This window comes from Corvus hawaiiensis, chromosome 8, assembly GCF_020740725.1.
Source record: "Corvus hawaiiensis isolate bCorHaw1 chromosome 8, bCorHaw1.pri.cur, whole genome shotgun sequence".
In the NCBI taxonomy this organism is placed as follows: Eukaryota; Metazoa; Chordata; class Aves; order Passeriformes; family Corvidae; genus Corvus; species Corvus hawaiiensis.
In genome coordinates, this window is record NC_063220.1 from 24,095,064 (window position 1) to 24,109,445 (window position 14,382).

The 14,382-nt window shown below is 37.4% G+C and overlaps 1 long non-coding RNA gene across 1 annotated transcript; it reads right to left on the minus strand.

The window, feature by feature from the left end:
- Positions 1-8,446: 8,446 nt before the first annotated feature.
- LOC125329188 lies at positions 8,447-13,379 on the minus strand. Its single transcript, XR_007205079.1, has 3 exons — positions 13,299-13,379; positions 11,440-11,514; positions 8,447-8,532 (listed from the first exon to the last, which is right to left on the minus strand). It is a non-coding gene; the product is annotated as an uncharacterized LOC125329188 (long non-coding RNA).
- Positions 13,380-14,382: the final 1,003 nt, after the last annotated feature.

Consider the following 14,382-nt stretch of genomic DNA (forward strand, 5'->3'; position numbering starts at 1 on the left):
CACATGTCAAATCCTTTGTCTACCTATTATCTGTCTACCTTAAGGGGATATAGTCTTTAGCATTTCCTAAACCTTAAAAATTATTTATTATTCCATTTTCTTTCTTTTTTTCAAAATGTTATGCATTTAGAGAAGTGGATGTGCTGAAATCCATTCTATTGAACCATCTGTGAACAAGTACAGTATGACCCACTTCTGCTGAATATCCTCTCAGCTAATTATCTACAAAAACTCGTCTGCATAGCCTGCTGTCCAAATTGCTACCATGCACCAGAAGTAATTCACTGTGGAGGGAAGGAAATGGTTTAGTAAACATTATTACAGAAACAGATACTTAAAAAGATCTTCAGGTACTTGATTCTTAGATGAAGCAAAGTATAATTTTAAAAATGGAAGTGGGTGCTCATATGAGTGCTATGTGAAGAACATAAAAAAGTGGGGAACATATTGGGAAGAAACAGGGAAAAGTGTTGGGTTTTTGTTGTTTTTTGGTTTGGTTTTTTTTTTTTTTTCCAATTAGAAAGCTAGAGGCTGCTAATAGCCTGTGTCTGAGTATGGAGTGCCTATTGCTCTCGAATGATGATTAGCATCACATAAGAGCAGATTTGCATAGGCTTGGTTCTGATACATAACATTTTAGATGCTTGGCTAAGTTTAATACAAACTTAAATGAGTTGCACTGAGCTAAAAATCATTTGAAATCTGGACTGTGATAAATACTTCACTGAATGCATCCCAGCTCATCTTTGAATATGCTTTTCTAGAGATATTTCAGTAACTTTGCTACTGTTGGGGCCCAAGAAAACATGGTGCATAAAAATGTTTTCTGATTAAAAAATCAGAATTATTATGAGGAACTGTTTTTTTCTGGAAATTGTGAAGAGTCTTAACATTGGATTCAGTAGGATATATGAATTTTGTTGGAATCCATTTTCTAACTTCCAGTCTGCTAGAATTTAGGCAGAAGTAAGAAAAGAGCAGATGAAGAAAATTCAGTGAATATTTTTGTATGTTTAAATGCTTGTCAAATGTTTTCATATATCCTTGATACGCAAGTTTCCATACCTGTCTCAACAGTCAGAATTCTACACAGAAGTATATGCAATGTTGAAATTTCAGTTCATGGCCTCAAATTTGTATACACTGGAAATTCAGAGACTAGAACAGAATTGAATTATGCTCATACAGTGAATAATCTTGAAGTGTTTTTTAAATTTGTGCAACTTCCTTTTCCACCAATTTCCTCTTGTGTGGGGGAGCACAGCAATGACACAGTTTTTTAGTCCCTTTTTCAAATCAAGAATATTTTATGAGGAAGGCATTACCCTTTTTTACCAGCTAACACCTGCAAATGTACGAGGAACAAAACTGTACCTAATAAGAGGCCTGATGCACATAATTTGCTCTACCAAGGACGTGACTTAGTTTTTTTCTTGTTCATCATGCATACAAACTTACACCAAGACACCTAGTTCATAATTTACTTCCTTGCTGTGCATTTTATTTTGGAAATGATTACATTTTGTATGTAATTTTCCTTACATGTGTGTAATCCTACTTTTGCTCATGAAACCTGAGGAGTTAACGCCCCCCTTGGCAGCAGTTGCAAAACAGAATTAAAGAGGAATTGCTCCGAACCCCATTCCAATGGCTTTCAGACAGGAATGTACAATGTATTTTTAATATCTGCATTAATACTGCTCATTTATCTGAGTCTAATGTGTATAGTCCAAACCAATCTCCACTCAGAGCTTCCCAGAGCTTTTTCCCTGTTCCTGTTAGTAAAATATTCCCTATTCCAGATTCTGGGCCACAGTTTTCTTTTGTTCTCTTATTCTTGACTGTTTATTTGGTGTCTCAGAGCATGGAAGTACTATTTCATTGCAGGCAGGAAGGAAGTAAGGGGAAAACTGCTGAGGCTGGCTGGGAACTGAAGTGGTATCGCCTCAGTTTGGGAGAATGGCTGACATCCAGGTCTACTGTGGCAGCACAAAGCTCTACTTCAGTTGCATTCTCTGGCCTATCTGGGAAATATTGTGCCATCTAGAGAGCTGCAAAACTGTATAAAATGGGATGTGATATACTCAGCTACAATTTTAAAAAAATTAATTGTGATTTTCATCTCAGTCATAAATCAGATCATACTTTTAATACTGCAGTTCTAACTAAATGCAATAATATCTAGATGTGCTTTAGTGCCACTCTAAACAAACCTCTACAAATTTTGTTAATGCCCTTGCTAGTAAGAGAAGGCAAAGTGGAACAAAGAATCACAGAAACATTGTTTTGTGCTTTATTCTTAGTGAGATCCATGCATCCTCCAAATCACTGTGCAAGTGATGGGCCAGAACATGGCTTCAATTATTTGTTTTGCCAGGAGTTTGACTTGACTTGCAATGTTCGTTTTGGACAGGTCTTCAGCAGGATGCATGTGTTTGGGTGTGCTTCCTTTTGATTCAAAAGAAACTTTTTCATGTATTCCTATGAAACTCTGCACATACATCCTACCTGCCTCTGTTTCACTGAGTTCCAGGATTTTTGGATACCCAAATATTGTTACATCAGCTGCTAAAAAGCTTTTTAATTTGGAAATCTGGGCCTTTCTACATGCTTGGTGAATAGAGGTCAACCCTTTATTTTCTTGCATCTTTGGGTCAGAGAGATGTGTTTGCCCACAGTTCAAATCTCTAGTGAGCAGATGGTTCTTAAGACCCTTTAATTCCTTAGATGAAAAAGTACATTATGTCCCTTTTAGTTTTACTCTTAAAAAATAATTTTCTTTCTAATGCTAATCAAATGCACACTACAGAACGTTAAAGAAGAAACAAAGCATATCACCTACATTTTTGTCCTTACCTATGAATGCACAGGCACACACAAATGCTCTGTGTTCCTTTGTACCTAATTTGAAGCCCTAGATCTCACTTTCCTGACAAATTTGTAGAGTTCTCGCATAAGGAAGTAATAATATCAGTGCCTCAGCTTGTGTTGTGAATGAAACAGTAGTTTAAAACAAAAAACCCTGTTGAGGAAGCAAACATTGCATCAGGATGAATGCATATTGACAAAATAGCTTAGCTGTGCCTTTGCACCCTAAATTTTGTTCCTTTCTTTTTACGCAGAAGAACAAATCTGCATAAGCTTTGCAGTTCTAGGGAGATGATTCACCTATTCGTGAACCCAGGAATGCTGCAGAAAGCTTTCAGGGAAAGGTGCAGCATTATAAATATTTTAAACCTCTCTGCGAGCAGGGAAAAGTGTGACATATGTTTTACATTTCAGTGCCTGCTACAGTACCATTATTTTAGAACCTGTCGCCTTTCGTAGGCTATGTGCTCACAGACAAATGCCACTGCTTCAAAACCAATAGCTAAGCTGCCTCTTTTCATGCTGTTCCTTTCAGTTCCAACTGACAGTTAAAAAATGTTTGTTGTTCCCCCCTCCATACGCACCCCCTGTTCGAAGTGACCTGACCTAGAAAGATTGTAGCATACAGCTGAGCTTAAAATACAAACATTCTCTTTGAAAGTTGTAATGTTTCCGCTTGTCTGGGGCTGCTCTGAAGAAAAAAACCAAAAAGACGAATCTCAGTGTTTTGAGTGATGCAATTCATAAATAAAACCTTTATCTGGGAAAAGGGGGAGGTGTATTTGGAGTCTACTTGAGTGGCAGGAAGAAAAATTTCCATATTTAAGGTAAAACAGCTGCTGTTTTTTCTTTTCCTCTCTGCTTGGAAAGCTCTGCTTTATGAAGCATTACTATCGCCAGTGGGGAAATGAGGTATGGTAATGAGGCATATTTGAGATCCTTCCATGGGCCAACAGTGGCCCGAGGCCTTCTGAACTCTGCCTTGGCTTTCCCTCCACCAAGTGTTGCCTACTGTCTACGATTAATATACGTGCAAAATACCATGAAGCATATCAAAACAAATTTGAATATTTCACAATATAAGGCTACAACCTGGTTTGGAAATAGGTTTTTATAGTAGATTATGTTTCTAGTATCATAGAATTATTTCAGGAATTTGGTGTGGAATGATGACGTTTCAGATCCTGATGGCTTTGAACTGCCTTATGAGAAATCCAGAACTGTTTGTCCAGATACATTTTAATTTTTAAGTGAGAGTTACTTTTAAGTTGCAACAATAAATAACCAGAGTCTTGTGCAAAATGAGGGGAAAAAAATGCACCGTTCTGTCCAGTCTACCTTCAGTCTTTCATAAGAAATGTCATCAATTTAAATATTATAAGGATGTCTGAATAATTAAAACCAAAAGACTTGGCTCTAAATCCCTTAACATTTTAAGTTAAGGACATGTTCCTTTTATATCCACACCAAAGGAATGTGTTTGATGCCATTGATATAGGTCACATTCAGCTGTTTGTTCAGAACCCATCTACATGTCTCCTAAACTATGGAGTGGAGATTGTGGAAGTAACATCCCCTAGGGACTTGAAGAACCAACCAGATAAGCAGAAGCCCCAAGCTGCTCAGGTAAAAGTGAGTGCTGCCTTGGGGGTACTGGAATGAACTGCGTGTTCTGAGGTCTGTAATAGCTCTCCTTTGACTTTGTGCCTCTGGTTGTGGTTTTGGTATTTTTTTTTCCTTTACCACATATTACTGAATTCTTTAAAGCTTGACTGTCTTTCTGAAATAAATGCTGTTCAATTTGAAGTTTGATCTTGATATAGAAACTACTGGTTGAAAGCTATATTTGTTTGACATGAGAAAGCAGAACAGCTAATTGAAATAGTTCTTTCTGGCCTCCAAAATCAGTTTTGCACTAGCTGAAATTCATAGCACCTACTGTAGTGTTCTGTGCATGCCTAAGCTTTTGCAAAAAAGGTAAAAAAAAAATAAGGCATGATATATATCTGAGATACTAAGTGTTTTTTTCATTGTGACATAATTTTATTTCCTTTAAAATTCTGCTTTTTGTCTTAACTCTCAATGAAATTGGAATGTCAAAAGGTTGTCTGCCTGTGAGTCTGACAGTAATAGCCAGATAAATGTGTACCAAATTGAGGTACACTCTCACATTTCTTTTACCATGTGTATGGCAATAAAACAGGGGAAAACACCTTTTTTTAATATGTTTTTCAAAATTAAATTGTCTGTTAATAACAGGATGCATAACAAATGATGTAATTGTAGTTAGTGGTCTGTGAGTGGACACAGACAGTTTTCTTTCTTATTTCTTGCGGCCTTTGTTCCTGCATTTGCCACATTTCGACTGACACAGGTAGGAACAGGGGCCTGACCCAAAGGCACATTGGCCAAAAGTACAAAGGATATAGTGTTGCTTCAACTATGGCAAAAAGAGTAAGGACAGTACAGCCTCTCCAGTATTCACTGGAGTAATTTAAGAAGGTTAATTTCTTCCATATATGATAATTTTTTTGCAATATAGTTAAGTTAATACCTGATAATTGTGTGTTAACAGTTAATAGAAATTCATAATTATGCACAGTGTGGATGGCACAGTTTGTATTTAACTGTTGCTCTTCAGTTCTATAAAGATGCTTTTTTGGAGCTCAAGTTCTGTGTGCTGCTTAACAGGCTAATTGGAAATAGATAATGCCCAAGTGCAGGGGACTGTCAGGCATCTGTAAGGATTTCCTTATAAAATTTAAAAAAATTCTTAAAGGTGCTGTATTGATATATTATGCTATACAGTTTTTTCCCTAGGTGGAAGCTATACATTTGCACATTTTAGACACTTATATATTGACAAAACAAATAAAGGTTGAAGAGGAGATGTACTCCTGGGTCTGATATAAATCTCAACAAGACCCTTATTCCTCTTCCTCCACCTCTACTAATTAATTAACAATGATATTTGTTGACAATTGCTTCCACTGCCTGGAGGCATTTAGTGAGGTAAAACGCCGTAATTTTAAATACTCTTATTTTCAGAGACCACCACAGGAAGAGAAGGCTACTGAAAAATTGTTGAATCTGAACAAAGAATCAGCCTGAAGTCTCCAAGGCAGAGTGCACAAAGAATTGACTGTGTTCACAGTCAGCGATCAAGGACATCCTCTGGCACCTGACAGGGAAACCAGTCCAGACTGTGTGCATTCTCCATTAAAATGAATCCATGTTCAAATCTGGGTTCAGGGTGCTTAGAGATTTTGCCTGAATATATTTAGGAAAAAATGTAGATCCATGAACTCTCACCCAATTAATATAAGAATGCTACTGTTTCGGTCAAGCAGATTTTATAATTTCACTTAAAATACGATGTATTAGCGGAGAGATGAAGCATGTGATTGATTAATTTTTTGCAGAAGTTAGAGGAAAATGTTGTCTATAACGTACACTCGTATGAGGAACAGGTGATATTTTTGTAAATGCCGAAGTCACTTAGGTGTCTTTCTTCTTTGTACTAAACCTAGAGGATCTGAATGTACTCCTTTTGAAGTTAATGTTTACAACCACTGAGCCTGCAGGTGGTAGGAAAAATTTAGTGAAATTCAGAAAAACTCCTGTCCCATCCCTGTTAAAACATTTGGTGTTGGTTTCAGTGGAACTCATCTTTTTAAAGCAGTGGGAAACACCTGAAATGTGGATGAGATTTTTGTCTCCGTTGTTTAAACAAAAGAAGTTCAGAGATCCCTTCTGAAACCATAAGAGATGCTCCTGAGATCAGCCTGAGCTGCCAGTATTCCAGTGCAAAAATTTTCACCATGGAAGAGTAAACATTGAAAACACATGCTGCTATTTAAATCATCACTGAAAATCTTATCCTGTTGAATAGCTTTTGCTAAAGGAGCAAACCACTGTTTTGTTTAAACACTGAATTAAGTACATGAGTGCAATGCTCTAAGCAGTGACCAGGAACAGGGCCGACGCTTCCATGTAAACCTACAGCTCCCTGCTGGGTGCACTGTGAGGGCAGGAGGAGAGAGCTTCACCACCTTCCCTGTCTGTATCTCAAAGCTATGGAAAAGGGAAAAGGTTGTTGTTTTATTATACAACTTTTTTTCCCCCTTTGCAACACGCAGCAAAGTTTCCAAGAACATTTTTTACTTTAAAAAAAAAAAACCCAACAACATTTTTTCCTGACAATAATCCCAATTTATATTGTGAAACCTTTCATTATGCAAAACACAGCAGTAGTTACTATTGCAACTGAACATATCCCAGAGTTTCTTTTGACCATCATAGTAAAACTAGAGATTTGACACACAGATCAAACCCTCCAGAATCATCACACAGAAGGTGCTAAACTGCGAACTTATAAACCCTGATGAAACAATTGACAAAGCTACCTGAAGTATATGGGTTGATCAATGTTGAAGTTATTCTTTGTCCAACAGTGCTCATAAAAGCCATCAGATTTGCTTAAATTGGAAGGATTTTGGGAATCAGCCTGTAGTTCCTGCCCTTAGTACTATTTCAGTCTTATTATACCAGTATTTTTCATTTGCGTTGAGCATAGCTGTGAAATAAAATACATAACTGAGTTGGTACTTCTTGGTCTCAAACTATCACCTTTGTCACCTTTGTGGAGGTAACAGTGAGTATGTTCAAATTGCAATTTTCTTATCAAGGATGTATTTATCCATAGTAAATAGCATTAGGGAAAATTGTTGGACAGTGAATAAGATAAAAATTAAAATTTTTGTGACTAAAACTTTGATTTCATGGACCCTATCTCTAAGAAAGGGTGCAGATGGTGGTGTGTGGATATAGAATTTTGTTTTGTGTTTATAAGGTCTAATTTTGTTATCTAAGCTGAAGCTTCAGGACTTGCAGAAGTGTCTCCAGAGATGATATAGAAGATAAAAGCTACTTCTATTATTCTTGTTTGTACTCGACTGCCACGCTTCTGTGAGGGCTGAAACCTCTCAGGAGTGGTAGAAGCCCATTATTACCTGCTGTTCCACATTTCCAGCAGTTCTTGTGGGGTGGGCTGTTGGTTTTAACTTTGCAACCAATGACCTATAGAGTGCTTCAGCTGTCACCCCCTCTCCTCCCAAAATCTGCTCCCCTAGCTCTGGCAAACCTTTTCTGGACCTTTTTGAGGGAAGCATGACAGTGTGTTTGTGGTCTCCATACCAAAGCAACATTTTCCTGGGAGGCTAGCCAGGGGTGTAGAAGAGGGTTTGGTCTGGTTCACAAATTCTGTTCCTTCATGGGGTGAAGGAAATTGCCTGTTTTGTTGTGTTCAATTTATGTTAGAAAACTAAAAATTAGGAACATGAAGGACTCTTAGAAAGTAAAGATGGCAAAGACTGAAGAGATAATTTTACTAATTGCATGTGATACTGTAGAGTTATTGGCATTATATAGTAGTCATTATATTAAAAATATAACACATGTAAAATTATGAGTGCCTTGATGTTCAGGGTAGGAAAGATGAGATTCCAGAGATGGCATCACATCTCACAGAAGATGAAGTATTAAGAGACTATTATTTGAAGGAAAGACAGGCAGCCATGTTTCCAGTTCCTGTGTTCGGATTGTGTCTTGTATATCTCTGGTCTTTGGTACATGCTCCTGCAGACCTCTGCTACTCTATAATGCCTGTAAGAGAAAAGAAATGAAAATCTGTACTTTGTGAAGTCACTGTGGCTTAACACACTGGCTGTGATGGTGTTCAGGTGGAGGTTTGTGTAATCTGCCGTAAGATTTAATGTGCTCCCAGGCAATCAAAGTAAGAATCAACTGGATGGACTACAAATAAAAGTTAAGTATATCATGATACAGGTCATATAAATCTCATGTGTTTATGAGCTATACTGATAAAAAAATTCTTCACACCCTTCAAGTAAAACTGAGCTTGGAACTGTGCCATTTGGGACATGGTATTAATATAAACCACAGTGTATGGAAACTGGAAAGAAATTACACTAAAGATAATGCATTTGCTACTTTTTCAAAGAAGAGAAAAATACCTCTGAGTCTTTTCTGTAGACAAAGCTTTATATAAGCAACTCCTATATCTCTACACACTAGCCATAATTATTTGCCAGTAGATGGAGTAGTTAAATCAAATGTTTATCATTTACTATCAGATCAGTGTGACACTATTAGTGTGACAGGCTCCATAGCTTCTTGACACCATTAAACCTTTGTGTGCTTTCTACTCTGATGACTGGGGAGTCATTTCTGTTCTTAGTGAAGGTTCTCTGCTTTTACTGTAGTGACAGACATGATTAGTTCATATCTCTCAACAAAATCTTTTACATATAGGCAGCAAGTTTGCATTTACTGAAATTGAAAGTATTAATATGTTTGAGACTGCACAACTGTGAAATCCATTGCATTTCCTTCACCTTAGACTTCCCTGGATGTCAGCTCTGGGACTGTAATGTTTGCAGCACCAGGCTTTTTCATTCTGCAGCTGATGTTTATGGTGCCACAGCTGTTGGTTAGTACATCCATAGTTCTCACAGGGACGGAATGCCTCGTTTTGCCTCCCGTAGCAGAACAATTCAAACACATGTTAGCATCAAGTCTGTTGCAAGATTGCCAAAATTAGTCCAAGATTGTCATCTTACAAAGGTGGTAGCTGCAGTTTCTGGACTTAAACAAACCAGGTGTATTCTGTGAAATTTGTGTGAAAAATTAATAATTTTTTTATTTAGAAACTGTAATTACTGGTTTATAGTATTATAGCATTATGGTATTTCTATTGCTGATTGGGGTGAGAAAATTATAACAAATGCCTTCTAGAAAACAGTTAAAATATGAAACAAAATTCTGTTCTAGATGTAAAAAAAAATCTTGATGTGATGCAGTACTAGAAATACGCTAGGTTTCACACTAAAGTATTCCAGCTTAAATGCAAACAGGAAAAAACCCCACATGTAAAAAATGAACAAAGAACTCAAAAGAATTATAAGTTTTCATGCCTAGAATCTGAAGCATTCAGTTGACTAATTTTATAATTGTTCTATTGAAAAAAATCAAATGTATCTGTTTCTTTAGCTGTAATTAAGGAAGGGGAAGAGGTGAAAAGGGAAATGCCCTGAAATGAAAATTCATAAGGCAGGTTTTAGTTTTCAGGCATCATTCATTGTAAATCATGGAATATTGTATTTTAGATACAATGGGAATGATGGCAGATTTTGGTGTTTGCCTACATAACCAGTAATTCCCCAACAAGCTATGGGTATAGGGCTAGAGAATCTAATTGGACAAGTAGATCATGAAATGAATAAACAATATCCCAGGTATTTAGGAACACTGGGAATTCACGGCTAGTTATATACAATTTCAATTATTTGAACATTGGTTTCAGTGGTTATTTATTTGGGGTAATTTGGCTTCGTGAATTTTTTAATGATTCTGAAGCAAATTTGCTGTACCTGTGTTAACTGAATTGTGACACAATCCAAAATGGGGATAAAAAAGCAGGATGGTGGATATTTGAGGCTTGGGTAGGCTGCATACAAATGAACATACACAAGAGGCAGTGCTTTGTGCCAGAAAAGAACAAACTGCAAACTCAATTCAGCCAATAACAAGAAATGGTTCAATCCAAGTGCAGGAGTCAGCTACCCAGTGAAAGAAAGAAGGCAGAGAAATGTACACTAGAAAAATAAGTGCTCTTACAAACTCAGTGAAGAACAGGTAAAGATAAAAGTGCAGGATCAAAGCTTTGGAGCCTTGCTGAAAACTGGAGTATGAACATCAGATGTTTTCAAATGCTCTTCAAATGGATTTCAACATTAGAACCTCATGTTTATTGCACATACCCTAAGGTTTTGTTTGGAGATAAACCTTTCAAGTTGAAATCTGTACCTTATTCACTGCCTCAGGTAGCTTCTAAACAGTTCCTTGTGACCACATTTATACAGTTTGTCTGACCTAACTTTTTTCTCTTTTTCCTCTGGGCTCACCCAGAAATGTATCTTGGCTACATCCTTATTTAATTGTCCTTCCATGGCTCATGCTTCTTGCTTTGTTGCTTTGAGATATCATAAGTATGAACTATTCTCTCCCCACAGTTCAGGTATCTCCTGAGAAAATCGGTATCCACTTCGTTGCTGAGGTGTCCCTAACTGAAGTACAGGAAGTGTTTTTGTATTCAAGGCTCCTTCACTGGTTTCCCAAAGAGAAGATAGTGTGTGTTCTATTTGGATGTGAGAAGGCATTAAAAAACATACTAAATTTATAAAAAACTATTTGCTTTGGTAAAACCAGCAAAATTCAAGATTGTTAAAACTCCTGTTGATTTCAGGATGAGACAGAGTAAAACCCACCTTTTACTTAAGGTTATGATTTCATATTTAGAAATACTGTTTTGTTCATAACATACTATGGCATATACTGGCATATTTTTCAGCATGCAGAATCTGGGTTTTCAGATATATTAATAAGCTCTCAATCTACCCCAGTGGAATCTGAAAAACCTGTGCTAGCTTCAAAAAATGTAAAGTGAAAGCATTTTGTGTGGTTAAAATGTCATTAGGAGAATACAGATACCTGAGCTGTTGTTCCAAGCGCGTTGAGCAGGTCATTGCTGAAAGAGCCACCTTTCTGATCTGTTACCACAGCATCCTGGTGAAACATGTAAGATTCTTCCTTAAAGAACATTTAATAGCATTTAGTACAGGCTCTGTACTGACTCAGTCCTGCAAAAGTGTCAGAGGTAGAGGGAAAATGTTTTTTTATTCCTTTCAGTAAGTGTGAAACACAGGTGATTTTTATTTCACGCCGTGAATTTATTGCTACTGCTTTCTTTAAGATTTTATATCAAGTTGATTGCCATCTTTACTGGGAAAAAAAATGGTGTCTTGATACAAAAAGTACAAATCTTCAAGGAGTTTGTTGACACCAGAATGGTTTGGGTTTTTTTATTTCAAGATAATTGTCAAGCAATGTCAGGTTCTCAACACATCCATAAAAGCTAATATGACTCTCCATACAGGTTTGACCAGGACTATGCATTTTAAATGTTATTACAGCTCTCTGTAACATTAGGCTAAAATCAGCCATTTGCAGTAGCTATTGGAAGCACTTTGGACAATTAATGTATAATGTTGTAGTGTTATGGTCCTCAGTTTTACCTAAATACCCCATAACTTGCTTCCTTATCTTTTACTGATAAGGGCTGGACCTTCATTGTCAAAAGACATAGGACCACCTCTGCTCCAAGCCTGATTTCTGTTGCGTGGCAACAAATTCAGAAGTTGCTTTTCTGCAATAGGCCTGCAAGTTAACACCTGATGTTATGCAGAAGGTGAAAAAAACCTCAAAACAACCCTACACTGAACCTTGATGAGTGATGCTCCTCACAGGAAAATCCCGTGGTAACACCTACAGATGCTGTCAGCTGAGTATCTCCTAGAGCACAAACTTCTCTCTGCTGAGTGTGGGGGATCCAATTTGCATCCCTTTCCTGGATATCTGGCATCAGAATGGCTAGTCCTTGCATTTGTCCAGGTAGAAACATTTTTTTACCTCTTCTTCTTCCCAAAAGGGTTCTTTTCAAGGGTCTTTATTCCCATGTGGGATAAAGAAAAATCACTTTGCTGGACCATGCCCATCATTTGCATCTGGGTCAAATAACAGTGAGAAAAGGAGTCCTATTCTGATAACCAGAAGACTAGAATAGTATCATCCAGATACCCTCTTTCTCCAGATTTGTTTTAGGAAATGAGATAAGACAGGATTATGGACAGCAGGCTTTAAAAAATGAATGACTGGTTATGAGAGTTTATGACTACATATGTCTGCTTCTGGCCACACTCCTCCATTGCCTGTAGTACCTACTTTTTTGGCCTTGGGTTAATTAATTGCTGGATTAATCGGTTATGTAAATTCACTAGGGAATTTCATGTGTATCAGAGCAGGTAGAATTGAAGAAGTGAGACTGTGCTCCTGAAAGACGTTTTCTCCCACTTTGGCACCAGTGTGCCACAAAAGCACACACTTATGGTTCCCAAAAGGAATTGGAAAAATATCCTTCAGAAACAAAAGATAGAGCTGGTCAGTGTACCACATGTCACTCCAGTACCCTGTGTGCTCTCTCTATCTATTTATTCTTTTGTTTTCCTTCAACTTTTGTTCAGCTAGAAGCATTTGTTTATATTTGTGCTAAATATTTCTCAAAATATTCTGCTGAAGTGGATGCTGCCTTAAACAGTGTGAAATCAGAATCCTGAAGTCTGATAAGCAGATCTGCAGAAAGATCTGGGACCTGAAGTTGGTGAAGGTTTAAGCTTAAGAAACGAAAACTTTAGTTTAAGAAACATTAAGGAAGAGAAGAAAATCCCCAAGTTAAAAAAATGAAAACCTCAGCACTACTTTTCTTAATGCCTCTTTCTTAGAATGCAGCCTACCTCCTTCCAAGGCACTGTCCATTTTCCAAATGAAACCATATTTGGAACTTGAAAGTTAAAAAAAGATAAATATTACTTTCATCCTTTTTCCTTCCAGCACAGAAAATCTAGGAAGCGTGTATTTCTTGGAACTGTTCCTGCGTTTTACGTCAGTGGTCAGTTGCCATAGCTCTGCCACCTGAAGGGCTGTTTGCTCAGCCAGTATGTGGAGCACATTCTGGAGTTCTAATTCACTGGTGAGACAAAGGGTGACTGGCTACAGAATAGCCAAATCCTTCCCAAGCTCTCAGGCTCATTACTATGGGAACTCTATCGAGGCTGCAAGCTAGCATGGTATATTGACAGCATGAAACGTTGATGAGCACGCCTGCGTTTTGGCAAATTAGATTTACTATCTCATCCTATCTAATAGACCATTTAGAGGTCTGCCCCTGAGACACATCTCTTTAGCTGAGCATCTACCATCATCTTGTAATGTTTTTATCTTCAGTCTGAACGGCCACAGCTTTATGAATATGCTTCTCTGTACTTTAATTTTCTTGTTGCTGGAAAAAGGCTTCTGGGTGGACATGCAGTTGCTAAGAAAAGGCAAACAAGGAGCTGCATCGAATGTACTCCTGAACAAATCCATCAATTTATATTTATATATGCACCAACACACTTATTTTATATATGTGCACACTTATGTTTATACACACACATATAAAAACACATTCTTCTGAATGGGTTGATGTGTACAGCATTGCAAAACAGATCTGCCATCATCCCTGACAGGCTGCTGGAAACGGAGTTGATTGAATATGACTCAGACCCTCAGTCTCATTGTCCAATTCATCAGTGAATGCACTGCAGGCTCATTGATTATATGTAAGACCAGCAGGAATGCTTGGCTTGCTTCATGGGGCTGCCGGTATTGAGCTATTATAAACACTCTGTTCTCTGCTGTGTGCATGTAAATAAGTTCAGGTCACTTAAAATTGACAACTTAGACACAATTTTTATGAATTTTAAAAAAGAGAAATGTGAAGAGACTTCTTTTTGTGAAGAAGTTGGTTTCAGAGAGAACTGAGTACAGAGACTAAAC